The sequence below is a fragment of the Vicia villosa genome, linkage group LG6 (assembly GCF_029867415.1).
Source record: "Vicia villosa cultivar HV-30 ecotype Madison, WI linkage group LG6, Vvil1.0, whole genome shotgun sequence".
Classification (NCBI taxonomy): domain Eukaryota; kingdom Viridiplantae; phylum Streptophyta; class Magnoliopsida; order Fabales; family Fabaceae; genus Vicia; species Vicia villosa.
The window spans coordinates 115,968,028-115,995,079 of record NC_081185.1 but is presented as its reverse complement, the minus strand read 5'-3'; the positions used below and the strand labels follow the sequence as shown (position 1 = coordinate 115,995,079).

The window sequence follows — 27,052 nt, the reverse complement described above, 5'->3', positions numbered from 1 at the left end:
AAAAAAATTGCAAACCCTTAAAAAAAGCGAATTAGCCAAACCCTAAAAGGTTGTCAAACCTAAACCCTGCCAAAACCTATAACCTATAGGAGCATAATATTCACCATTTAAGTTATCCCCAGCAGAGTCGCCAGCTGTAGCAACCTGCCCTAAAAATTAAATTTAGAGTCGCCACCTATTCTGAAGGGCGAATAGGAAACCCTACGCAGTATAGAGATCAGGGTAAGATACTATATTCAGGTCGAGGGAAGGTGTTAGGCACCCTCAACCCTTTCCTATTGGCTTTGAATCTAAGGTAAAGGTTTATAGCAAAATTATAGAGGTTTAATAGCTAAGGAAGTGAATAGGGGAAAAAAATGAGATTTTGAGGAAGGGGACTCGCCTTGTTGCCAAGTGCCTACGTACCTCCTTATGGAGGATCAGAGTCAACGTAGTTCGGGGAAGGGTTGTACGCCTTAGGATTAGAATTGAAGGTGTTCGGAATTGTTTGTGCTTTGAAAAGCGTTTTTGAATTGTTTAATTGATAAGGATGAAAATCCATGGTCTAATGTTGTGGTTTTGAAAGGTTTGAGAAGTGTTTTGAGGTTTTGGGCGTACAACCCTGATTTTAATTTGTACTATTAATCGCGATGATCAATAGGTTTGATCACCATAATTAACAGATTAATAAAAGCATTGCTAATTATTCTAATCGATTGATTCGATTATCACCGTTAGCAAATTGATGTGTTTTAATAATTAATTATTGATTTTATCGTTATCCCTCATAATCGATAGATTCGATTACAAATAATAACGAGTTTTAAAAGGTATGCTAATCATCGTAACCAATAGATTTGGTTAAAACCATTTAGCAAAATAAATATTATTTTAATTTATAGGATTTGATTAATTAAATTAACCGATTATTAATCATCGCGACCAATAAATTTAGTCGAAACGAATAATAATTTAAATCCTAATATTTTGATACTTTTGCCAAATGGGATGGGGTAAACCCTAATACCTTAATACATTTCTCTAAGGTTTTTGTGATTTATAATTAAAATTAAATTAATTAATCGGGATAGTCGGATGATCAGGAAATATTATAATCCTACCTCAATCATTAGCCTAATACTAATTTTATACCTTAATCTTAACTAAAATAAAATTAACTAAACTAAATACAATTAACTTAATCTAAATAATTAGAATAAAATAAAAAAATCTATAAAGAAACCTGGCAGTAATCCTGTGTGCGTGCTTATTGATGCCCATGGTGAACCTCCAGCCTTTGGTGCCTTGGATCTGGATCGGTGAGGATTGTATGGCCCAGATTAGAGGGTGTACCATGGTCCCTTCTGGCAATGCGTATGGGATCCGCAAGTGGGTAAATTCAACAAAAAAATATGTCCTTTGCCAGGATCGAACCCAGCACCATTAGTTTACCAAGAGAGAATCCCACCACCATGCTGCAATTGATTAGTCGTTAATGAGGTAAACTGAAATCAATAAATAATAATGAACCTGGTGAATGGTTGACTCAAACAAAACATCAGACGTGGGCCCCCCATCCATCTGTGCGAACCAATAGAGAAGAGAGAGAGAGCTTTCTTCGTTGACCCACCAATGAGGTCTTTGCGCGCGCAGCCTCTCCTCTTCAAGTTTTGAATGGACCAATTGACACCTGCCACGCGTGGATCTGCAAACCCAGGCCGCCGGAATCTCTTTCTTCCCCGTCGAGACTTCGTCTTCTCCGATGATCAACAAGCCGACACACCTGCACAAGCAGCCAAAAACAACAAAGAAACAACCCAGACCCACTAATTCATCCATTCCGATTTCAATGGTGCAATCATATGGCTCTGAAAACGCCTGTATCCCTTGGTTCGAAGCTCCTCCAAGTTTTTGCCCTAACAATGGCATATAGTGTTTCCGGTCCAGAACTTTACATGTGATACGTCAAAACGATCCTAAACCTGTCCCTGAGCGTAACTATATACAAAAGATCGGTTAGAAAGGCGTGGATCAATGAAATTGAAATCAAAGAGTCTTACCTCCGGCGAGATTGCCTTGAGGACGTTCTGAACGTGTCTCTTCTTGCCTGATGCTTGCGTTTCGCTCCTTGTGGTCTCAGGGACGTGAATGGGCACTTGGTTTGTGTTGAGAATGCTTGGAGAGGGCCATGCGAATTTGGTAGTTTCTCTTCATGTTTTCTCTTTGGAACCCTAATCCTTTGCTGCAAAAACCAACCCCCCTCGTGGCTGCATCTCTTCCCTATATATATGAGGTGATTTAGGTCTAATAATATGGGGAAAGAATCAAATGGTTTGATTAGAAAATTTGATTTGAGAATTTGCTTCAAAACTTTCTATTTTTGTACCCCATCTATTTTCTTTCTCTCCCCACGAGATTTGCACCATTTATTGGATATTTGGATGATTGAAATTTGACTGAAAAATCAATCCTTGATTTAAAACCATTTATTTCATATTTATATAATTTATAAATGTTAAAATGAATAAAAATTCAATTAAACAAAAATAAATGTAATAAACATAAAAATAAAAGGTTCAAGAGTCCTTTTATGGGCCATGGTCATATTTGAAATTAGAATTCTAAGCCCATTAGTCCAAAAACCACGTTTTGGTCAATTAGGGTTTTATGCTTCTCTTGAAAATTGCTCAACTTCCATCATGCATATCTTTCTCAATTCTAACCCTATGGAGGCAATCTTGATCATTTTAGAAAGCTTAGAGGGTCCTCTAAATGATGTCTTTGGTTTCATCTCGATTGAAGTTTCCATGCTCAAGTTATGAGCTTTGACCCAAAAGGTATACTTCATTGACTTTTAGGAGGACCTATAATGTATTGCGCCATATCTCTTGAATGAAGCATTTCTAACCTTGGCTTGTGAGAGACAAAGTCGTAGAGAATCAAATTTCCTTCAAGATAGGCTTTGGTTGGGAAATTTTTGATACTCCATGTGAAAGTTATGGTCAGTCAAAGTTGCGTTGACTTTCTCCTAAAGAAACCCTAATTTGAACCTTTTTGTATTTGTTCATCTCTGAGTTTCTATTAATGGAATCATGATCAATCTTTGATCAAATGATGGATAAACTTTAATTCACTTCATGTTTGATCAATGATCAGAGGCTTGAATCATGCTTTGATTGTAGTTGACCTTCAGGTTTGAATCAGTTGACTGTGGATCTTGGGATTGTTTGAGCAAGGCTTTGGGATTGAATCTTGAACTTTGAATTATTGTAAATGGAATATGGAAGGCAAATTTTGGGGTATGACAGCTGCCCCTGTTCAATCTTCTTGAACCTGAAGAGGTGGAAGATGATTGGACACTGAAATGCCCTGAAATTTGCTTGCGTAGGGAAGGAGTTCTGTGGGAGATGGATTTATAGATGCCACCTGTTTGCCTGGCGGGGCATTTGTCTAAAGCATGTGCTTTTTAGACCTGGATCATTTGATTGTATCTGAGGAGAGAGGAAGTAATGTCTTACATAAGACTACCTGAAGAGGTTCCTGAATAGGGTATATCGAAGGTTGATGCGAAGAAGCTTAGGCTTTGAACAATGCTTAGGAAGGATGTCTTGGAGAAGACTAACTGAGGAGGTTTTTTTTTTTTAAAGAACTAAGTGTGTCTTAGAAAAGATTGGAGAAACATTTTAAGAAGGCTACCTAGAAAGGCATGATATGTCTTAAATAAGACTCACCTAGAAAGGTTATGGTACGTCTTAAACAAGACTAACCTAGAAAGGTTCTTGGGAATGATACGACACGCCTTAAATAAGACTATAAGGTTAACTTGGATATGTCTCAAACAAGACTGACCTATAGAGGCTCCTGGAGAGGATAAGGAGGGATTGGATATATGTTTGAAGAAGATTACCTAGAAAGGTATGATATGTCCTAAACAAGACTAACCTAGAAAAGTTGTTTTTGGAAATGGTGTAATACGTCTTACACAAGACTCACCTGGAAAGGCTCTTAGATAGGATACGGGATACCTTAAACAGGACTTACCAAGAGAGGTTCCTATAAAGGGGAGTGATACGTTTTAAACAAAACTATCTAGAAAGATTCCTATAAAGGGAACGATATGTTTTAAACAAAACTATCTAGAAAGATTCCTATAAAGGGAACGATATGTTTTAAACAAAACTACCTATAAAGGTTCCTATAAAGGGCGTGATACGTTTTAAACAAAACTACCTAGAAAGGTTCCTATAAAGGACATAAAACGTTTTAAACAAAACTACCTGGAAAGGTTCCTATAAAGGACATAAGATGTTTTAAACAAAACTACCTAGAAAGGTTCCTATAAAGGGCATGATACGTTTTAAACAAAACCACCTAGAAAGGTTCCTATAGAGGGCGCGATACGTTTTAAACAAAACTACCTAGAAAGGTTTCTATAAAGGACATAAAATGTTTTAAACAAAACCACCTAAAAAGGTTCCTATAAAGGATGCGAAGCATTTTAAACAAAACTACCTAGAAAGGTTCCTATAAAGGTCGTGGAATGTTTTAAACAAAACTGCCTAGAAAGGTTCCTATAAAGGCTATGAAATATTTTAAACAAAACTACCTAGAAAGGTTAGGATATGTCTTAAACAAGACTGCTTGGAAAGATTAGGATAATCGTCTTGGACAAGACTACCTGGAGAGGTAAAAAAATTCTTTGATTGCTTCTGGATTGTCTTTGAAGAAAGACTTGGAATGAGGTATTGGAATTGTATCTGTTAAGATTGAATCGTTGATACGACCGTATTTGCACTGTAATTGGATGATAACATCCTTTTCGATTATGAAATGACCTGAAAAGGCAGCGTTAGTTTTATGCAATGTCATGATGCATGTGTCATGTAATGAGATTCTCAAAATAAATGAGAATTATGCATGTATGCTTATCCCACACTGCGGGACGTAAATAGTACCGGCGTGGGAAGATCAATTATGCAATCAATACTCCTTGTATGATACTAGTGTGACTCCCCGATTATCAGAAATTTTGAGAGACGTGCCCCTTAATATGAAGGAGGGACCTTTAGAGGGAACTCGAGTTTCACCATGTCTTGCCTGATATGCATTGCCCCAGTGTTTGATTTTTTAAAAGATATGACCCTAGTCAATAGGATCCTTGGTTGTATGCCCCTGTTTTAGGAAAACCCTCTGGATGTGGTTTCCCCATTCAAGAGTCTTTATCAGGAATGATCGTCTTTGATTAGACCAATTTTGAGGTCTCCTTGATGCTAAGTGTTGATTTGAATGTGAAGCAGATGCTTTTCAGAATGAGTCACGCGTTTTAGGTTGCATCCTGACGGACAATGATTTGCTGAGTACTTAGGATGAGATGATGCCTTCTATACGACTACCTGAAAAGGTCCTTGGAAAGAAATGGGAGATTGTCTTAAATAAGATCGCGCTTTAAACAAAGCTCAAAGGGATGTGTTTGTGCAGAGGGTCAAAATATTCCTATAGAGGATAGAGACTGTTTTTTTTTGTGGCGTTTTAAACAAAACTTAAGAAAAGATATCTTGAAGAAGATCACCCTAAAAAGGATGGTGAACTGTCTTAGAGAAGACTCTGTACTTTAAACAAAGTTTGACAAGGTTCTTGAAAGCATAAGAGAAGTTTGAATATGTCTTAAAAGACTAACTGAAAAAAATTAAGAGATGTCTTACAGAAGACTACCTAGAAAAGGTTCTTGGAAAGGAATATGTCTTAGAGAAGACTGTTTGAAAGGGTTTGAAAATAGAAAGGATAAGAAGGTGGGTCTTTAAAAGACTGTCTGAAAAAAGGCTCCTAAAAAGGGTGAGAAGTATTTGAACATGTCTTAAAGAAGACTATATGGGCAGATTGAGAAGTATCCTATAAAGGTTCCTGGAAAGGATGTGAGACTGGCATTGACACCATCTGATACTGAGTGACCTTTGCAACGTGCCCCCAGGTGATGGACTTACCCCATGGGCTATTCAGTGTCCTTGAGAGATTCCAATGGATCTTGATTAGATTGCCCCATGTAAATGGGATAATGACGAGTTATGCCATGTGTACACATTAGCCATCCCAGTCATGAGTAAGGGATGTTTCTTCTTTTGACGAGTTCTTAAAGCTACTTCGTCAGTCAGTAGGATTTTTAGCCATTAGCTATGTCCCATGCAACTTCTCCCTGATGTTTAAACATCTGAAACTACATAGACAAGTGTACTTTGTAATGAAATTCATAAGATGCGAATGCACATGTTTGTCTTGAAAGTTTAAAAACATTTTTGAGAATAAAACGAAGTTTTTTTTTGTGTAAGAAAGTGATATCAACTCAAAAGTTATAGTAGACCTTAAGGAGTCGGGATACCTTTGGTAACAGTGTGCTTTCGAGCTAACCATGCTTCAGTTAGGACTTTTAAGGGTTGTAACGTGGCCTGGTTCACGGTTCAAAGAAACAGAAGACAGAGGCTCAAAGTTTATTTGTACCCAATCCCCATCTTCGTGATGTTCTCCAGTCCTATGCTCAGTTAGCTATGCGTTTAGTCTCCAAAAGAATTTGGGAATTGTGACATTGGCATTTATGATGGTTCAAAAACCAAAGGTTTATCTGCAAAGGCAGTCATCCTCCTTTCTCTTCTTTTGTGTGGGTATGTAATAACCTCTTTTTGACTTTGTTGTCCCTAACTTTTGCCTGAACTGTTCATTTTAAAACTGCAGTCAGCGGGATGCCCCAATGTTGCCTAAGTCTCCTTAATAGGTTTTGACTCAGCAGGCTTTTGCATTGCTTTCTCTTTTTTTCTTTGCGGATATTGACTGCCAGGTTTAATCATGACGGAGAACCATCGGTGGTTATGTTCAAAGGAACAGTTTGGAATAATTAAGTTAACTGAGCAGCTACCCTACCCCAGGTTATATATTAAGGGTTTTATTTTGTATGAAGGAAAACTCCTACTTCTTTGGGCTCAAAGGGGTTGACGAGGGATTAACATCCTTATATCTCCATTATTTTAGGGATTGAACAAATGCCTATACATCGTCAACACGGTCTGTTCGAAAGCATAATGTATGAAATTATGGTATCGTTTTCGTCATTCTCCCTCTAAAGGTGTACGACTTTAATCGAGAGTTGAATATCACAAAGAAGAAAACCGAGTAAAAACACAATTTTAAATATATTGAGAACACTAGGAATGAATCAAGACAAACGTAAGAAATGCATTAATGATTGTTGTAAAGTACATAGCATATGTCATAAGACTAATGTTTAAACAAACGGAAAGAAATTGCGAATGAAAACAAAACTAATGATCTGAGAAATCTTCCTTCTAGCCACCTATGGCTTTTAGACTTGCTAGGATCTTCGAACTCAATGAGCCCTTCTTCAATCAAATCTTGTATCTTGTGTTTCAACGGCCCACAATCCTCTGTATCATGACCAGGACTGTCTGAATGATAAGCGCATCTAGCATGATGCTTGTACCCGAGAGCGGGGTTAGCTGGAGCTGAGTATGGAGGCAGCAGAGTTATCAAGTTCTGACTGAGCAGATGTTGCAGAGCTTGAGACATCGGCATGTGCAACGGGGTAAACGATCGTTTTGGCTTGGACCTCCAGGGGCGTTGGCCACCCTGTTGTTTTTGCTGATCCTTCTGTTGTAGTGTTGGTGTCTGATTAACCATGATTGCTCCAACGGTGTTGGGTTCCTTTTTTCCGTCATATGACTTCTTTGTGTGATAGGAACCTGAGGGTGCCCCTTGTATCTTCCCATTTTTGATTCCATCTTCAATCCTCTCACGAATGACTACCAAGTCCGAGAACCCTGAAGATATGCTTCCGACCATCTTGTCGTAGTATGGTCCTTGCACACTTAAAGGGATTCAAAGTATTCTTCAAAGGAGAGATAGTGTTGAGGGTATCAGGAAGTTAGATATAAAGATGCAGCAGGACCTTAGTGACATTCTTAAAGAAGAGGAGTTTATGTGGTAGCAAATATTTAGAGTGCGATGGCTAGCTGATGAAGACTGTAATATAAGTTATTATTATTATCACATGAAGATTATCAATAGAAGGAGGCAAAACAAAATAAACAGGCTGAAGAATGAACAAGGTGTTTGAGAATAAAGGAAACATGTGAATGAGTATTACAAAATATTATTTGAGAATAAAGGAAATTGAAGTTGTGAGAATCGAATCGAACTCTATTAGGTCGAAGGGGAGTTTCTGGTTCGACAGAGAATATGCATGAGGTCGAAGTTTGTTCGCATACTGCTGTCGAAGACCTACATACTGTAGTCGAAGTATGCCGGTGTTGAAATGTTAGGGTTGTTAGTATTTCGAATTGGGCCTGTTTGTTATGTTCAATTGTTAAGTTAGCTTGTAATAGGTATTTGTGAAAAAGCCCGTTAGTTTAGTATGTTAGGTTTATTATAAATAGTATACTAGTCTCTCATCATTGCATAAGGCAAATCCTAATTTAGGGTGAGAGGATTATTTGTTATTCTTGTAACACTTGTAATCTTGATTTAAAGAGAAAGTAAAGAATAGCAGTTATAACCAATTCCTTGTTGTTCTTCTTGCTTCCCATTGTGTTTCCTATTATACTTTGTTCTTCGCATCGTTTTCACAACAAACTGGTGCGGTGAGCGTGGACAAGATGCCTTCAACAAAGTATGAGATTGAAAAGTTCACCGGAGTGAACGATTTCGGTCTATGGCGCTTGAAGATGAAAGCCCTACTGGTCCAGCAAGGTTATTTGGAAGCATTAAAGGGAGCGGCAGCTATGGACGCTGCGTTAACGGAAAAAGAAAAGACGACCATGATCGAGAAAGCCCACAACGCAATCTTGTTGAGCCTTGGTGATAAGGTTCTTCGTTGTTGAGCCTTGGTGATAAGGTTCTTCGACAGGTATCAAAAGAGACGACGACATCAGGATTATGGGTGAAACTTGAAAGTTTGTACATGACCAAATTGTTGGTAAATCAACTCTACCTGAAGAAAGCTTTGTATTCATTCAAGATGATTGAAGACAGAGTGTTGGCTGAGCAGTTGGATATGTTCAACAAGCTGATTTTTTATCTTGAAAATATTGATGTAAAGATCGATGATGAAGATCAAGTGCTGTTGTTGTTGTGCGTTTTGCCTAGGCCACATGCTCACTTCAAAGAAACTCTCTTGTATGGAAGGAAGTCTCTGACCTTCGAAGAAGTTCAATCAGTCTTGTATTCTAAGGACTTGAATGAACGAAAGGAGCATTAAACTTCGACGGTTGGTCAAGGTTTGGCCGTTAAAGGAAATTCTTGCGAAAGGATAGTAAGTTCGACAAGAAGAGAGGCAAAAGTTAGCAGAAGTCTTAAAATGGAGAAGCATCTGATATTCGATGCTATTATTGTAAGAAGGAGGGTCACACAAGAAAAGTGTGTCTTGAACACCTCAAAGATCATGGAGGTAAGATTGCAGGTGTTGGATATGTGAGATTCAATCTCCATGATGAGTCAATAAGGTTGTTGACTGAAGTCAGGTGTGCTCCTGATTTAAAGAGAAACTTGAATTCTGTTGGTGAATTCGACAAGAAAGGATATGTTTTCCAAGGAGAGAAAAGTATTCCAAGGATATATAAAGGGCTTCATCTGGATGGAGCTTGCTGCAAGAACCAACTTGAAACCTCTCCTTACACAGAAACGCCATCACATCTTCTCTCATGTTGAAAATTTTAACTTCCATGCGTTTATCTCGCATAGCAGGAAAATCGTTTGGTAGCTCATATGAGGCGAACTCCTTGAAATCCTTTCTAACCATTAGCATCTCTTTTGGAATTCTTTTTTTTTTTTTCTTTACAACACTCATCACCTATTTAGTTTGTACTTAACATAAATGTTTAGTTTCTTTAATCGCCTCCTCAAGCTTCATTTCACTCTGCGTTATCACCAAGAAACTATATTTTATATCGATAAAGTCATTCGCATCTTAAATTTACGTCAATTTTGTTACTATCCAACACTCTTCATTTTTGGTTCCTTCGTGGAGATAGATCATCGATTTTTAATTCTCGAACGGAACAATATTCAAGAACAATTGGATGCGATAACAATAATTTTTTTTGAACTCAACCTTGTTATTGTGGTCATAAAAAAAACAATCTAGATTAATATATTTTAATAATAAGAGGCTGAGTTTATTAAGCATGTAAAAGAAAATATATCAAAATAATAATACTTTATTTATTTTAATTCAAGATTATTTATGGTTTTATTATTACGATTTAGAGTACATAAAATGAATGATTTAATATAAAAAGAATCACCTGTACAAAACATGGTCTCTTCACTTATGTGTGAGACTCACAAATATGATTTAAAGTTATTATTTAACAATTAAATTATGTTTATTTATGCCCACAACACAACAGTTTCTTAACGGATATAACAAACAGATACTGACTTTCCAAGCAATTAAACAACATGGGGATGTAGCTCAGATGGTAGAGCGCTCGCTTAGCATGCGAGAGGTACGGGGATCGATACCCCGCATCTCCATTTATTATTTTCAGTTTTTCCTTTGTTTCGTTTCGTTAAAAATGCTTATTTCAAAAAAGAATGCGGTGAGCGTGGATCGAACACGCGACCTTCAGATCTTCAGTCTGACGCTCTCCCAACTGAGCTATCCCCGCTTTCTGTTCGTCGCTTGTTTTACGCTAATTACAATTAAATAACTCTGCTGCAACGTAAAAACTGAAGATGTGTATCTTCATTTTTCAATTTATGTCATTTTCAAATTCAGACATTGTTTTCACTCAACAATTTTTTATATTATTACTTATTTTGATTTTCAAATCAATATGCATTTAGGTAATAATTTAATCTCAGCATTTTTTTTTTGTTAACTTTATTTATTTGTAAACTCTACTAACAAATAAGACATTATGGATGTATTTGCAATTTCCTTATGTTTTAATTATAATGATATTTTTTTTTTAACAAATTATAACTACAAGATAAAATGATTATTTAATTATTCATTTTTGTTTCTTTACCTTAATCATTTTAAATGTCACTTTTTTGTTTTATAATTCATGAAAATTTAAATATTTAGATTTTTTTTTATCAGAAGAAACAAAAATAAAATATTTTAAATATTATAAAAATTAATTTCAATATAAATCAATTTTACAGATATTAAAACAAAAGGGACCATGACGACTTAGTTCACAAAGAAAGCACGAGCACAACTCCATTGACTAGTTTCTTACTCACTGTTGATAGAACTCATTCATAAAATTAATTATTAATGCCACATCCCTAAGTTTTTGGAGAAGTTCACAAAGTTGGAAGCTTATGAAAAGGGTCGTGATGACTTTGTTCAAGGCCCCCGTCTAGTTTCTCAAATTACACCACATTAAACACATCCAATGAAAGAATCCTGCAAGAGTGTGCCAACACAAATAAAAGAAAGACATGGTGAAATACCCATATGTTGTTAATGAGTTATCACAATTGACAAGTCCATAAATTTGTGGAGAAAACTGTGCGATGAGCGCACATCCCACTTCACAACACGCAAACTCCAACTGAATATATTGGTCTTTCTTAGCACCATTCCACAAAGTAAGAGGAGACGTTACTTGAGTATATTGACATGTTCACCAGGGAAGTTATATTAGTAAGGGGTTCATGACAAACTTAAACTCTGGATATTTTAAAAGGCATTGAGGTTGGATTGCTACCGGGGTGTAAAAAGTATCTCCCCCCTAACGCTCATTCACATATAGACAAGAGCGTTAGAGTGCTAAATTTTTTTGCAAGGCTATTTCTTAGATGTGTCGATCGCAAACATACACGTACACATGAATATTTCTTAGATACAGGCACACCTTACTTTTCTGGCATTGGATGGACTATGGAGCGATTGCTCGTCATGAACATTGATAGAACTAGTTCCAAAAGCTTATTCAAACATGTTGGTAGAAATTGGAGCTCTCAAATTCACAATCTGATCATGACTCTTATCATAATGATTCTTTGGAAAACTTGGTGTAACACCCTAATTTACCCCGGCGAATAATAATAAAATTAGAGTAAAAATTTATTTAAAATATTCATCACAAAACTAAGATGTCACATTCTTCAAAACATAAACATTTGCTCGCAATTATTAACGGATACATAACACATTTAATTCGGATGAACCGGTTTAAATAACTTAGTCTTCAAAAGGAAAAAGGGTTTTCTTACTACTTTATCATTAATTTGACGAGTAGGGTAGACCGGACCATCAACTATTATTTTTCTATAAAATATTTGAATTTAATTTGCCCAAACTAAAAGTTGTTATTTTCAAAAAGGTGGTGGTGAGTTTAAAACATAACTTGCGTAGGAAGTCATTTTCCTCATGAGACAATTTGTCCTTTAAACTTGAGTTAGACTCTGATGCGACTTGTTGGACTTTACACTTCACACGCAAGAGGGGGTGAATTGTGTGGTTTAGAAAAATATGGTTTTGAAAACTTTTGGGCAAATTAACTTAAATTAGAGGTTTAAAATCATTTTCAAATATTAAAAAGTAAAAATAAATAGCATAAAGTAAAATATAAGGGAAGGAGGAGGACAAAAAGAATTATAGAGGTTCGATCAAAACTAAAGGACCTACTCCTCCCCCCCAAGACTTGATCTTGAGAGTTTCCAACAATACTAAAGGTAGAGAAAAACACAAGAAATGGGGGGGGGGGGGGGTGAATTGGGTTTTCAAAACTTTTCCCTTTAGAAAAATGATTCGTGCAAGATAAACAATAACGAATGCAATAAAGAGAAAGATGACACATTCAGTTATCCAGGTTCCCCTTAAAAAAGGTTAGTCATGCCCACCCGCCAAGGTGATTTTGCATTAGAAAAGCACTTAATTCACTAATCATTTAAATTATTACAATTGCACGGGCCAACTGCCGGTGACTAACAACCAAAGCATTGATCAATCTGTTAGTGATCTCTTAAGAATTATGACCCAAATGGTCCCCTAAGAGATATAACTATAAATGACTCCTTTTAGAATTCTGACCTAACTGGTCCCCTAAAGAAGATTTCCCCACAATGACAAATTGTCAAAGTCTTCTTGAGTATATAGACTAAAACTAGTTACTCAAGGAACAATCAATAGAAATTGATTTACAAGTTGTGTTTACATGATTGCTTCTATTAAGAAGATTACACAAATGTTTAAGTACAAATATAACACAAAAGTGTTAAGCAAGATATGAGCTACAACTCCTTGCTTTTACATGATTCTATAAAGATGTATTTGATGAATGTTTGGGTAGCATCTTGTAGTAATCTTCTTTCTCTTCTTTCTTTTCTTTCTCTTCACGATTTATCCTCTTTTTTGTTCAGCTTTAACTTTCATAATTTTGCAACAGCTTTCGCTTTGCTTCAGTATATGAGCTTGAGTGGCTTATTCGCATTAAGCAGTAGCATTGCATCTTTTGCATTGGCGATGAGCGACAGTTATTATGAATTCTTGATTTTGGATAATTTCAAGTGTAGATGTTGGATAATACAAAAGTTACTTCCTTAGCTTGTAGCTTGTGTCGCGGCCAACAAAAAAATTTCAATGAAGTCGCCACTATTATTTATTTGTCCCAAGGACGGGGAGATAACGGGAAAACCCTAAAAGGTATAGATAAGGTAGTCGTCGTGACCAAGCTAAGGGTTCGGGAGTCAATTAAGTGAGGGGAAGGTGTTAGGTGTTGGGGAAGTTACTAGGAGCATTGATACATAATGTAGGATTATGCATCTTTGTGAGAGACAATCCACCTAAAACCTTAAGGTGGTAGGTGAGTGGGTTCTCCCACTTATAAATGCTCAAGTCACGATATTCCTACCCTATGTGGGACTATTTCCACACTTACTCACACTTGCATTATTATTCTAACATTTGGCACCCCTCACCTCCCTTGTACTCAAGAGGAATCTTCTCTAATATTAGGGTTGCTATGTGTGTTTGTTTACTTCTCGTTTATTATGCTTTTATTTATTTTTTAATAACCATAAATAACCTAAATTAATTAATAAAACTAAATAAATAAAACCTAATAAAAATAATTTAATTAAAATTAATTAACCTAATAATTTTTTAAAATAGTACACGAAAAATATCACTATATTATGTTAAACTAGAAATAGAACTATTAAATAAATGGTAATTTTATGGTGCATCATGTGAGCGTTAGATTATAATAACACATCATGTTTTTATCCTATGTAAGATGTATAATATCATACCATATAAATACACAATTAACATAAAAACATGAATTTTCCCTACAGTAACTACTACCTCCGTTTTTTATTATAAGTCGTTTTAGACTTCTCACACATATTATAGAAATTAATAATTATTGTTTGAAAATGAGAAATTATGAAGGTTTTTAGAAAATTGTCCTTCGTTAATGATATGTGGAAGATAAATTTACATAATTGAAATGAGAGAGAATAATAAATATTTAAAGATATAATAAGAAAAATATCATTAATTATTTATTGGAATTGTAAAGCGACTTATATTTAAATACAATTTTTTTCTAAAGTGACTTATAATAAAAAACGGAGAGAATATTACTCCTTACCATACTAACTATACAAAAAATATATAGATAAAATGTTACAAATATAATCCATCCTTACCATTATCTGTATATGACAATAAACCTTTGTATGTTAAAACACCACAACAATCGGAGAGTGGAACACGTTGGAGATGGATTTGCAGCTGGGGGAGCTTCGATCTCACTTCTTCTTCTTCTTCTTTATGATTTCAACTCTGTTTTTGCTGTTGTTTGGCTCAGAAGCTTATTTCCATGCTCACCACGTGTTCGACAGAAGTTCTAAGCCAAACTTCTTCTTTCTTGTTTTAATATTTCGATTAAGCTTTGTTCTTCTTATGTTGATTCATTTTAAATCTGCTAGTGATGACTGTTAGTGATTGTTGTTTCAAATAATTATAACTGTTATTGTTTTTTGTTTTTGTGTACAGGAGGCTGTGAATTCGTTTTGCCTTTGTTCATGTATTTATGAGATTGTTTGAACTTTGTGGAGATGTTATAGATTTTGCGAAGTTTCACATGTTGGTTAGTTGTCGTTATTTAGTGGCAATGAAAGTGAAAATTGAGGTGAAGGATGTTGATTTATATAACAAAATTATAGTCACAGTAAAGATTTGTTTTTAAAAAACGTGAAGCCAAGGGGTGAAGGAGATTTGACTTATCCTTGGATTCTGAAATAAGATTAACTGTGAGTGGAATGCGAAAATTGTGTGTTTGATTGGTTAATGATGGTAAATGTGTACAGAACAAAAAGAAATAAAAAAGTTGTGTAGAACGTGGAAAAGTTGTTAGTTTGTGAATTGGTTTGTATATGTACGTTTAAATTGGGAGTCTATGCAGTGTGGAAATTTGTTAGATTTACGGGGAAAAAGTCAGATAAAATAGTGTGTAATATAAAGATAAAAGGTCGGAAATTGTCGATTTTAAAGAAAACCATCAGAGATTCATCATCTAGTTTAAACAGCGAACAAATAAAAATTAAAAAAAAAAAGACGAAATCTCATATGGAAATCATTGGTCAAATAGTTTTGAAAAAAAAAAGTTTTGAAAAGAAATTGCAAAAGTGAGTTTGTGAATGAAGTGTGTAAGAAATTGCAAAATTGTGGATTCATAGTGTAAATGTGAATTGTTGATGAATCAAGTAGTAAAAGATAGGGTCTATTTATAGTGAGAGATTAGGGTAAATGATGGATAGGATCTGATTGAAACTTAGGCTATGTTTGGGAGTTTGGATGGAAGGAGAGGGGAAGGCTTCCGAAAATGATTTTTTTTTAAAATATAGAAAAATATTTGACATTTTTTGAAAAAAGATTTTGTTTAGAATGATACAAGAGTTATTATCATTACAAAAATTTTAATTTTCAAAATAGTATAACAACCTAAAAGATATTTGGATAATTTATGTAAACCCTCTAAAACCCTCCTTCAATACAATTTTTGAGTTCCCCCATTTTATGGAGTTTTTGGTGTTATGAATAAAACAAAACCCTCCAAAACCCTCATACCCAAAATCCTTTTATTCTTTTCACCTAATTCTTACTATTTTCCAAAGCCCTCCCCTCCCTTCCCCTCCAAACTCCCAAACATAGCCTTAGAGACCAAGTTATTGCATATTAGGAATGTATCCACGGGCCCTTGATTATGATTGATTTGATGATAATAGAGATTGATTTTGAAAAAGATTTTATTTATTTTTGGGATTTTGTCTATTTAGTGCATAAAATCAAAGATTTAAGAATAAAACAATTAATTTTAAAATATTCCTAAAATAGAAAACGAAAATAATTATTAAATAAAAAAAATACTTATTTTTGTGATTTTTAAGTAATAATGCAAAAATGAAAGGAAACTGAAAAATAAATAAAATACAAAAGTACGGGAAGTGGGATTTGAACTCATGACCTCTCATTTATACCTCCTTACGCATGCTCCTTTGCCAACTGTGCTATCTTACTTATTCGAAAATAAATAACACTGCAAATTATATGAAAGGTAGGGCAAATTTGGGGTATGACAGCTTGCAGCTTTATCATGATAGCGTGAAAGATAACATCTGAATAATACGAACGTCTTGGTAATAGTGGATTTATTCAAGCATACCGTTGTACTGAATTCTTCTTGAGAAATTTTTTGATTTTATCTTCAAATGATATACTTCTGATCTGAAGTAATATGCTTGGAAGAGATCAACTTTTTATCTTTGTTTTACTGATGATTTATTTGATGAGTAGTTTATAAACTATTTTGTTATGATAGCATGAAAACATCAGAGCCAGTAGGAACATAACTTTGTCTTTCAGAAATAATAGCAACAACTTTTTTGAAATATGACACAAGGCTTCCTAGATCAAATATGTATCTTAAGTAAGATAACTGATTTGAGGAGTGAGATAGAAATCATATAACATTACATACAATAGTGTTAGAGTCTTTCAGAATAGAACAATGTTTTCAAATATATATAAAGCAAGAGCTTTTTTGAAGAAAAGTCTTGATATCTGAACAGAGAGTCTGTTAGAACAAGATTTGGTTCTACAATACGTCTCTGAGTTTTGATGATAACAATATGTATGAACAAATTTTGTTATTGTTATGCTAACGTTTTTTATTGTTGAGTAATTAACAAACATGTTTGATTCTGATGAGAAGGCGTGGCCAAAACAACATAAGCCATCAGGTTATGTTTCCGTACTACAAAGTTCTGATGAATAGTAGCAATAACTTCCGAAGCAGAAGCATCTGAAGTCATCACTCTGAGAAAAGTTCTGAAGAAACCAGTTCTGAAGACCAAGTGCTGAAAGACACTGAAGATGTGGTTCTAAAGACTCTGAAGATTTGAAGCTTTAAAGACTTAAGTTTCTGAAGACAAAAGGATTTTGAAGACCAAGTGCTGAAGACTCTGAAGACGTGGTTCTGAAGAATTTGAAGACTTGAAGCTATGAAGAATTCAATGTTCATTCTTTTTTTTCCAACTCATGCTGGGAGCCTCTAAAGTTCAAGAAGAAAAAGTTAACGTTATATTGTAGTACAAAAGTACAAGGTACAGACGAATGTTTCGCTCCACTCCAAGAAAAGGACGGGCGTTACGCACTATCTTGTCTCCCACTACAAGCAAGCCGCCAACATTCTGCCAGATTCGGAATTTTCTCTCCAACAGTTATATTTCTCTATTGGCTATAAAGAGGCTCGAAGACTCAAAGAAGAAGCTAAGGAACTTCAACGAAAAACACTCACTATGTATAGATTGTTAATAGCTTCATTTTTCTTATAGTCTTAGATTTGAAAAAGAGAGTTTACATCCTGCTTGTGTAGAAGTACTTATAATGTAAACAAACCTTTGATCAAAGGTTGTTTGATCGTTCCTTGAGAGACCGAGTGAAGGTTAGTTGTCCCAAGAAGTCTAGGATTAGACAGTATTAGAATTTGTTAATAACATGGGGGTACCTGTGCAGGTGTTAGTCACAGAGGTTATTTGTGTAGGTCGTTAGTTACGGGGATTATCTGTGCAAACGTTAGTCATCGGCTGTTGGCTTGTGCAATTGTAATCGGTTCGATTATAGTGGATTAAGTCATCGCTTGAAAGGGGGGAAATCACCTCGGAAGGGTGGACTGTTCTTTCCTTCTTGCATCTTTTTGATATTATCCATAGTAAAGAACATGTAGTTTCAAGAAAGGGGAATGTTTTTATAAAAAACTTTGTGTTTTAAAAACCCTATTTAACCCCCCCCCCCCTTTCTAGTGTTTTCCACACCTTCACTTGGCATCAGAGCTCCGGTTCTGAGGAGTGATAAAGAGATTGAATTTTTATTAAGCACTTAACTGTGTTCAATACCGATCTAGGTTGTGTGAAAAATAATGGTTGAAACCACAGGAACTTCTACCAACAATGGTGCTATTAATAATAAGAATAAATATTGAAAAATCTAGTAACACACGCTCGATGTCAAACTGGATGTTATGACATCCATAATTATGCAGCACAGACAGTAATCACAAAACAGCATAAAACAGTAAAGAACATACAAAATTGTTTACCCAGTTCGGTTCAAACAACCTACTCTGGGGGCTACCAAGCCAGGGATGAAGTCCACTATCAGTAGTATCAATTCAAAGCTAAACTCCCCCGTTTACAACTTCTCACTTAATCACTACCCAATGACCCTTCTACCTAGGTTCTACCTAGATATGGAATATCTCCATTCCACTCCCCCTCAATCACAGCAGTGATTACACATACACAATAAACAATTACAGATAGAAGACACACTTCAAAAACAAACCTTGATCTGCTTAAAAGCTTCAATCAAGAGACACAACAAAAACACAAACTAATTCCAACGCAATCATCAAAGATAATAGCGTGGATCACAAGAGACAGTTACAGAACAACAGTTCTTCACAATACACAATCTTCTGTCCGCGATCCAAATTAGGATTGTAGTTCTTTTTATATGCAGTCTTGGGCCTTGGGATTTTTAAGAAACACATTAGGGTTAACAAAGTTAACCTAATTCACACGCCAACTGTCTGTTACACAATATGCTGTCAGTAGAATCTTTTGAACGAAATTTGCAGCACTCAATAAAAAATTTCCTAAACAGATAAAAGTGATAAATCAGGAAACACAATTAATAAACACTAACAGCTCCTGCTGTCACACATGGATGTCATGACATCGATCATGACATTCACTACAAAACCTGTATTAGCTCCACACATATATGCAACCTGCATATACACAATCAACCAGGTATGTTTTACCAATAATGCAGCCAACATGCAAACACCTTCAATCTCCCCCTTTGGCAAACTTTTCGCTAAAACATCCTGTCACACCATACCAGAGAAAAACTTGCAGCGGATAACCAAAACACAATAACACAAGCTAATACAAACAAACAACATACATCACCAGTATGCACATAGTGCTCAAACAAAAACAGACAGACAACCACAAGAGTAGCACAAGCACAAACAGATCAACACAAAGATAAGCAAATAGAATTGTTGATCATACACAACCACCATTCTTATTGTTCTGGGGTGATACATAATACTTCTCCCCCTGTTTGGCCATAAATGTTGCCAAAACCAAAAGAAGTGTCTTCTCCACCTGTATTTTTTTTGTTGTTGTTGTTGTCTACTCTATGGTTCTTCAAGGATGCAGAGTCCTAACTTGCTTCGCAAGTTCTCAAACTGTGTAGCATCAAGAGCTTTTGTGAAGATGTCAGCTAGCTGAAGTTCAGAATTTATGTGCTCTAGGCAAATTACCTTGTCTTCGACAAGCTCTCTGATAAAATGGTGTCGGATATCAATATGTTTGGTTCTGCTATGCTGAATTGGATTTTTGGAGATATTGAGAGCACTGAGATTGTCACAATATAAAGTCATGACATCCTGAGGAACATTGTACTCAGTCAGCATTTGTTTCATCCAGACCAATTGTGAACAACTACTACCAGCTGCTATGTACTCTGCTTCAGCAGTAGATAAGGAGACATAATTTTGTTTCTTGTTGAACCACGATATAAGGTTGCTACCTAGAAAGAAACATCCTCCAGATGTGCTCTTTCTGTCATCAGCACTTCCAGCCCAGTCAGCATCATAGTATACAGTCAAGACAGGGTTACTTCCTTCTGAGTGAGTGTGTAGGAAAGGTATTGTTTCAAGAGAGATGAACCGAGATTGTTGAGGCATCTCAACATTGTGAGTTAGCTCTAAACTTGTTTCTCAGGTAAAATTGTACTCTGTGATCACACTAGGGCTATTGTGGTGGGATGTCATATGATAGTTCTCCTGGATATCTAGCTTGTTGGCAATATCTGGATCAGTAGTTGACTTTTTATACGAGGTTCCATTTGTCCTCCACCTTGTTTTTGATGTAGTAAGGCATAGTTACGACATTCCACTCTATATTTTGGTGAGATACACCAAGGTATGTCCAGCTTGATTTAAACCAGTTCAACATATTAGTAGAAATCATACTTGTCATCAGCTTATCATCTTCAGCTGTGATTACAATAATCCTGCTCTCCTTGCTTACTTGATCTTTCAAGTGTGACTGTGAGTCTAGAGCTCTTTCCATCCAGAATCTTGAGACTTGGTCTATCTCTAGAATCTTCTTTCTCAGGGGATCCTGAATGTTGATAGATACCTTCCTTGGGACAGTATTTGGAGTAGTGATATCCCTTTGAATGATTCTTTGGATATTTACTGAAGAACATTCATCAATCACGGATGCTTTGTTTGTCTCAATTTGCACAATTGAGCTCTCAGCCAACTTTGATGTTAAGACATCTGTATTAACATTGACCTGATCTGCTGAGTGAGTCAACTCACTTCCTTATACAATATCCTTTATGACTGTTTTGTTCTTGTTTGTTTGTAGCTGAGAAACCTACATCCTTTTTGTGATGTTTGTTTCGCCTGTATTTCCTTTTTCTGGAGTTTCCTGCTTTCTTTACAGCCTTCTCTTCAGGTATGTGATGGCTTGAGTGATTAGCTTTCACCCATGGCTTTTGTTTTGATGGTTTCTCTTTAGTCAGGTTTTCCTGATGAGGTGTACTTCTATAGGAGGATTCTTGAGTCTCAGGGCAAGTGAACCTTAGGTGACCTAACTTACCACATTGATAGCACCTTTTGGATGAGATAGGAGTGTGCTGAGCCTCTTGTTTTGCCTTCTTTCCCCTTTTTGTGTCTTGCACCTCTCCTTCTAGATCAACAATGTTCATCATGAGTTTTACTCTTTCTTCTTGTAACAGTGCATAAGCATTTTCATACATTGTCAATCTCTTGCTCAGTTCTCCATTTAGTACACACATCTCAGAGTATCTAGTAGCTAGTTCTTCGCTGGTGAGTTCTTTAATGAAGATCTCATCATCAGACTCATCCATTTCTTCTATCAAGACTCTTGTTCTGGAATATGAGCTTCTGGTTTGATGATCCTTTCTTGATCTTTTTCTTCATTGTTACTTTTGGTCATGGGATAAGTAGTTAGAGACTTGAAATTTTTTGGCTCCCATAGATAACAATTATTTTCAAATCTGACTCCTTTCATGACTTCTTCATTTTCTTTGTTGGTAACAATACACTCTTCTTTAGTGAATCTGACATACATTCCTTCATCACACAGTTGGATGATGCTTATAAGGTTTGTGGCCAGTCCTTGCACAAGTAGAACATTATGTAAGTTAGGAACACCCTGACCTTCTATCATGCCAACACCTTTGATTTCTCTTACATATCCATCACCAAGAGTCACATAGTTGGATCCCTCAGGTTTGAGGTTTACTAGTGAGTTCGTGCTACCAGTCATATGGTTTGAGCATCCACTGTCAAGGTACCAATCTTCTTTGGTGGACATTCTTAGAGCGGTGTGTGCTATCAGAGCAATATTCTTGGCTATCCCAGATTGCTTCCTGTTACAAGTATCATGATCAAGTTTGACTTATTGAGTTTGGTCTGGATATCCAAATAATCTGAAACAGAATGGCTTTATGTGACCAAATCTTCCACAGTGATGACACCTCCACTTCTGGAACCTTTTCTTTGAGTGCCTCCTTCTTATGTTTCCTTGATGTTGTGACATTTGGATTGCCATATGGTTAGTCACACACTTCTTGGATTCTATCCTCCTGAGTCCAGAGATTAATTTCTCTTTAGCCACAAATCCCACTCCAGACATGTTTCCTGATCTTTGTCCAAATTCCAGTATTTCTTCTAGAGTATCAGATCCATTGTTCAGCGTTCTGAATGACTTGGTCATTTGACCAAGTTTGTGGTTTAAAATGCTTACTTCACTACTGAGGGAGTCTATGGTTGCAAGATGTTTAATCTTCTCAGTTTCTATTTCTCTTATGATCACTTCTTGCTTCTCCACTTGTTTGCAGACTTCAGCATTCTCCCTACACAACTTCTTGTACGAGGCAGCTAGTTCATCAAAGGTTACCTCACCATCACTGGAATCATCATTAGATTCATAGATTCTTGTTGAAACTGTGGCATGCTTTGCAGTTTCCTTTTCTGAATCAGAGTCTTCATCAGACCAAGTAACAGTCAGTCCTTTCTTTTGCTCCTTGTGATAGGTAGGACATTCAACTCTAATGTGTCTGAATCCTTCACATCCATGACATTGAACCCCTTTCCCTAGATAGGGCTTCTCCTCAGCTTTGAACCTTTTGCTTGAGTCATATGTTTGACTAATGTCATAGGAAGTGTTCTTGACATTGGGTCTGGAATTCTGATCAACCCTTTTAATAAGTCTGTTGAATTGTTTTCCAAGCATGGCTATGGCGTCTGATAAATTCTCATCACTTACACCATTGCTTTCTTTTGAATTATCACCTGTGTTGGTGACAAACGCAATGCTTTTGTTCTTCTTTTCAACAGGCTCACAGATGCTTGACTCAAAGGTTTGGAGAGAACCAAGAAGTTCGTCCAGCTTCATGTTGCTGATGTCTTGAGCTTCCTCTATGGCAGTTACCTTCCTATCAAATCGCTTAGGCAGTGATCTGAGGATCTTCCTTACCAGTTTTTCTTCAGTCATTTTCTCACTTAAGGCTGCAGAGTTGTTTGAAATCTCGCGGACATTCATGTAAAACTCATAAATGGTTTCATCCTCTTTCATCTTGAGATTTTCAAACTTAGTGGTAAGTATTTGAAGTCTTGACATCTTTACCTTGGACGTGCCTTCATGTGCTATTTTGAGAATATCCCAAGCTTTTTTAGCCACCTCACAGTGTTGTACAAGTCTGAAGATGTTTTTGTCAATACCATTGAACGGTGCACTTAGGGCCTTGGAATTGCCCAACGCTAACTCTTCTTCAGATTTGCTCCATTGAGTTTCAGGAATTAGAACAGTGGTTCCATCTTCCAGAATTTTCTCAGGATGTTTCCATCCACTTTCAACAACTCTCCAGGCCGTGCTGTCCACTGACTTAATGACTGCTACCATACGAGGTTTCCAGTAGTCATAGTTAGAGCCATCCAGGATAGGTGGTCTGTTTCCAAACACTAACAGTTCCTTCTCCATAGTACCAGAATTTTGTTATCCCTAGATCTCACCCAGATGTAAATAGGCAGTGTGCCTACTCTGATGCCAATTGAAAATTCTAGTAACACACGCTCGATGTCAAACTAGATGTTATGACATCCACAATTATGCAGCACAGACAGTAATAACAAAACAGCATAAAACAGTAAAGAACACACAGAATTGTTTACCCAGTTCGGTTCAAACAACCTACTCTGGGGGCTACCAAGCCAGGGATGAAGTCCACTATCAGTAGTATCAATTCAAAGCTAAACTCCCCCGTTTACAACTTCTCACTTAATCACTACCCAATGACCCTTCTACCTAAGTTCTACCTAGATATGGAAATGGAATATCTCCATTCCACTCCCCCTCAATCACAGCAGTGATTACACATACATAATAAACAATTACAGATAGAAGACACACTTCAAAAACACACCTTGATCTGCTTAAAAGCTTCAATCAATAGACACACACACTCGTGCTTAAAAGCTTAGAGTGACACAACAAAAACACAAACTAATTCTTACGCAATCATCAAAGATAATAGCGTGGATCACAAGAGACAGTTACAGAACAACAGTTCTTCACATTACATAATCTTCTGTCTGCGTTCCAAATTAGGATTGCAGTTCTTTTTATATGCAGTCTTGGGCCTTGGGCTTTTTAAGAAACACATTAGGGTTAACAAAGTTAACCTAATTCACACGCCAAATGTCTGTTACACAATCTGTTGTCAGTAGGATCTTCTGAACGAAATTTGCAGCACTCAATAAAAAGTTTCCTAAACAGATAAAAGTGATAAATCAGGAAACACAATTAATAAACACTAACAGCTCCTGCTGTCACACATGGATGTCATGACATCGATCATGACATTCACTACAAAACCTGTATTAGCTCCACACATATATGCAACCTGCATATACACAATCAACCAGGTATGTTTTACCAATAATGCAGCCAACATGTAAACACCTTCAAAGATCATTATAGTTCAAAACCTCCTATGTTCGATGGAGAAAACTTTGACTATTGGAAGGATAGAATAGAAACATACTTCATGGCATTTGACTTTGATCTCAGGGATCTGATAGCTGATCGCTACAGTTATCCAGTAGATGAAAATGGTGTCAAGATTTCAATAAGTGTAATGAATGATGACCAGAAGAAAGCTTACAAGAATCACTTCAAAGCCAGGTCAATATTGTTATCTTCTATTTCCTATGTTGAGTATGAGAAGATCACTGATAAAGAGATGACAAAGTCAATATATGATTCTCTCAAGATGACTCATGAAGGCAAGTCTCAAGTTAAGGAGACAAAGGCTCTGGCCCTAATCCAAAGATATGAAGCCTTCAAGATGGAAGAAGATTAATCTGTTGAAACGATGTTTTCAAGATTTCAGATTCTTGTTGCAAGACTTAAGGTTCTGGACAAAGGTTACTCTACTTCATATCATGTTAAGAAGATTATCAGAAGTCTACTTGTAAACTAGAGACCAATGGTAACTGCTTTGAAACTGTCAAAGGATCTGAACAATACTAGTCTTGAAGAACTTATAAGTTCTTTGAGAAGTCATTAGACTGAGCTTCAAGGAGATAAACCTCATAAGAGAGGAAAGTATGCGGCTCTAAGGTCAAAATCTAAGAAGACAAAGGCGTGTCAAACAAAAGAAGATTAAGGAGAAGAAGACTCAAGAGAATACGAGGTGTCTCTGATATCCAGAAGATAGACTCAACTATGGAAACGTAGAAAGAGCAAATTTCAAGCATTAAGATGATCAAAGGATAGAAGTGAATCATCCGGTAAAAGAAGAACTTCTGAACAAGAAGTTATATGTTATGAGTGCAATGAACCTGGACATTACAAGAATGATTGTCCAAAGCTCACAAAAGAAGACAAGCAAAAGAAGAAGTTCAAAGTAAAGAAATGCCTCATGGAAACATGGGATGACTCTGACTCAGAAGAAGAAAGAGATTCTGATGAAGAGCAAGGAAAAGTAGCTCTTGTGGCTGGAGTAAGCACAAATGAAGTCCTATCAGAGAATGTTCTGACAACAGGAAATTAGCCAGACTCTGATATTCAAGAGGAAGGGTTACTTGAAACATACGACAAGAGAAAGACGTATGTTCCTACATTGGGAACTTAGGCATGGAGACCTTGTTGGTTTCAGAGGTAATCAAGAAGGTATGTGTAATACGGTGGGAGAACTGACTTTTTTTTAATGTGCGGATAGCAAGAGTCGCCACCGACTTTTATTTTATCCAATTGGAAAGGCAAAAAGAACAGGAAAGACCTTTTAAAATATTTTGAGTTCGGGGGGTAGGTTATACAAAGGGAAGGTGTAAGCACCCTTTGTATCCATGGTTATCCATGGGCTCTTAATTGCTTAGCTCACTTTTGTTTGTTTGAAAAGTGTCGTGTGTGTTTAGAAAATATTTTCAATAAGGACTTTAACTTGTAAATAAGTGTAGCCTTTTAGAAATTGTTTGAAATAGGAGGTATGTGAAGTAATTTGAATTTTAATTGATTATGAGCAAGCAATTAAGAGCTACCTACCCTAAGTTTGTCTTTCTTGTTCTTTAAGTATTTCGTTTGAAAGGGCTATCCATACCATAAGGAGGTGTCATACCCCAAAATTTGCCCATACCTTTTCTCTTATTCAAACTCAAATCAAGGCACAATGCTCGAAGACACCCCCTCCTAAAACAAAGACTCAAGGGACTAAGGTTTTTGTTGTTCTGAAGAAAATCAATGGATCCAAAGCTACAAGGCATCTCATATGATTTATGATATTTCAAACTACCCCATGAAAAAATTCAAGACTCAATTCAAAGAGTTGGTCACTCAATTACTCAAAAGGTCAACAGTCGACTGATTTGGCCTAAAAGTCAATTGTGGTTAAAGTACAGTCAAAACTCCTGATTTTTTGTCAACATCCTTATTTTGAAGTATCATTCACCATTTGATCAAGAATTGATCATGGTTCATCAAGGAAAGATCAGAAATCATCAAAAACCTAAGTTTCTAAATTAGGGTTTTCATAGGAGAAAGTCAACTAAACTTTGACCAGCCATAACTTCCACATGGAACATCATAAATTTCCCATTCAAATCTCATTTTGAAGTAAATTGAATTCCCTACAACTCTGTCTCTCACATGCCAAGTCTAAAAATGCTTCATTTGAGAGATATGGAGCAAAAGATTATAGGTCCTTTTTGAAAGTCAACCAAAAGCAGTTTTTTGTCAAAGCCCATGTCACCAAGATAAATTCTCCAAATGGGAAAAATCTTCCAAAGTGGCTTGTAGAGGACGTCTTGAGGTTTCCAAAAAGTCCTAGAACTCCTCCATATCTTAAAAATTGAGGGAGATATGCCTTGTCAAAGTTGGATAATTTTTGAAGAAAAAATGTGAAGTAAAGGGCTCCAAAATGAATCTTTTTGCA

General features: G+C 36.2%; 2 non-coding genes across 2 annotated transcripts; one reads left to right on the top strand and one right to left on the bottom strand.

Moving 5' to 3' along the window:
• Nucleotides 1-10,442: 10,442 nt before the first annotated feature.
• Nucleotides 10,443-10,515, top strand: TRNAA-AGC (transfer RNA alanine (anticodon AGC)). The gene has a single exon. It is a non-coding gene; the product is annotated as a tRNA-Ala (tRNA).
• A 61-nt stretch (nt 10,516-10,576) lies between these two features.
• On the bottom strand, nt 10,577-10,649 carry TRNAF-GAA (transfer RNA phenylalanine (anticodon GAA)). Its single transcript has one exon. It is a non-coding gene; the product is annotated as a tRNA-Phe (tRNA).
• Nucleotides 10,650-27,052: the final 16,403 nt, after the last annotated feature.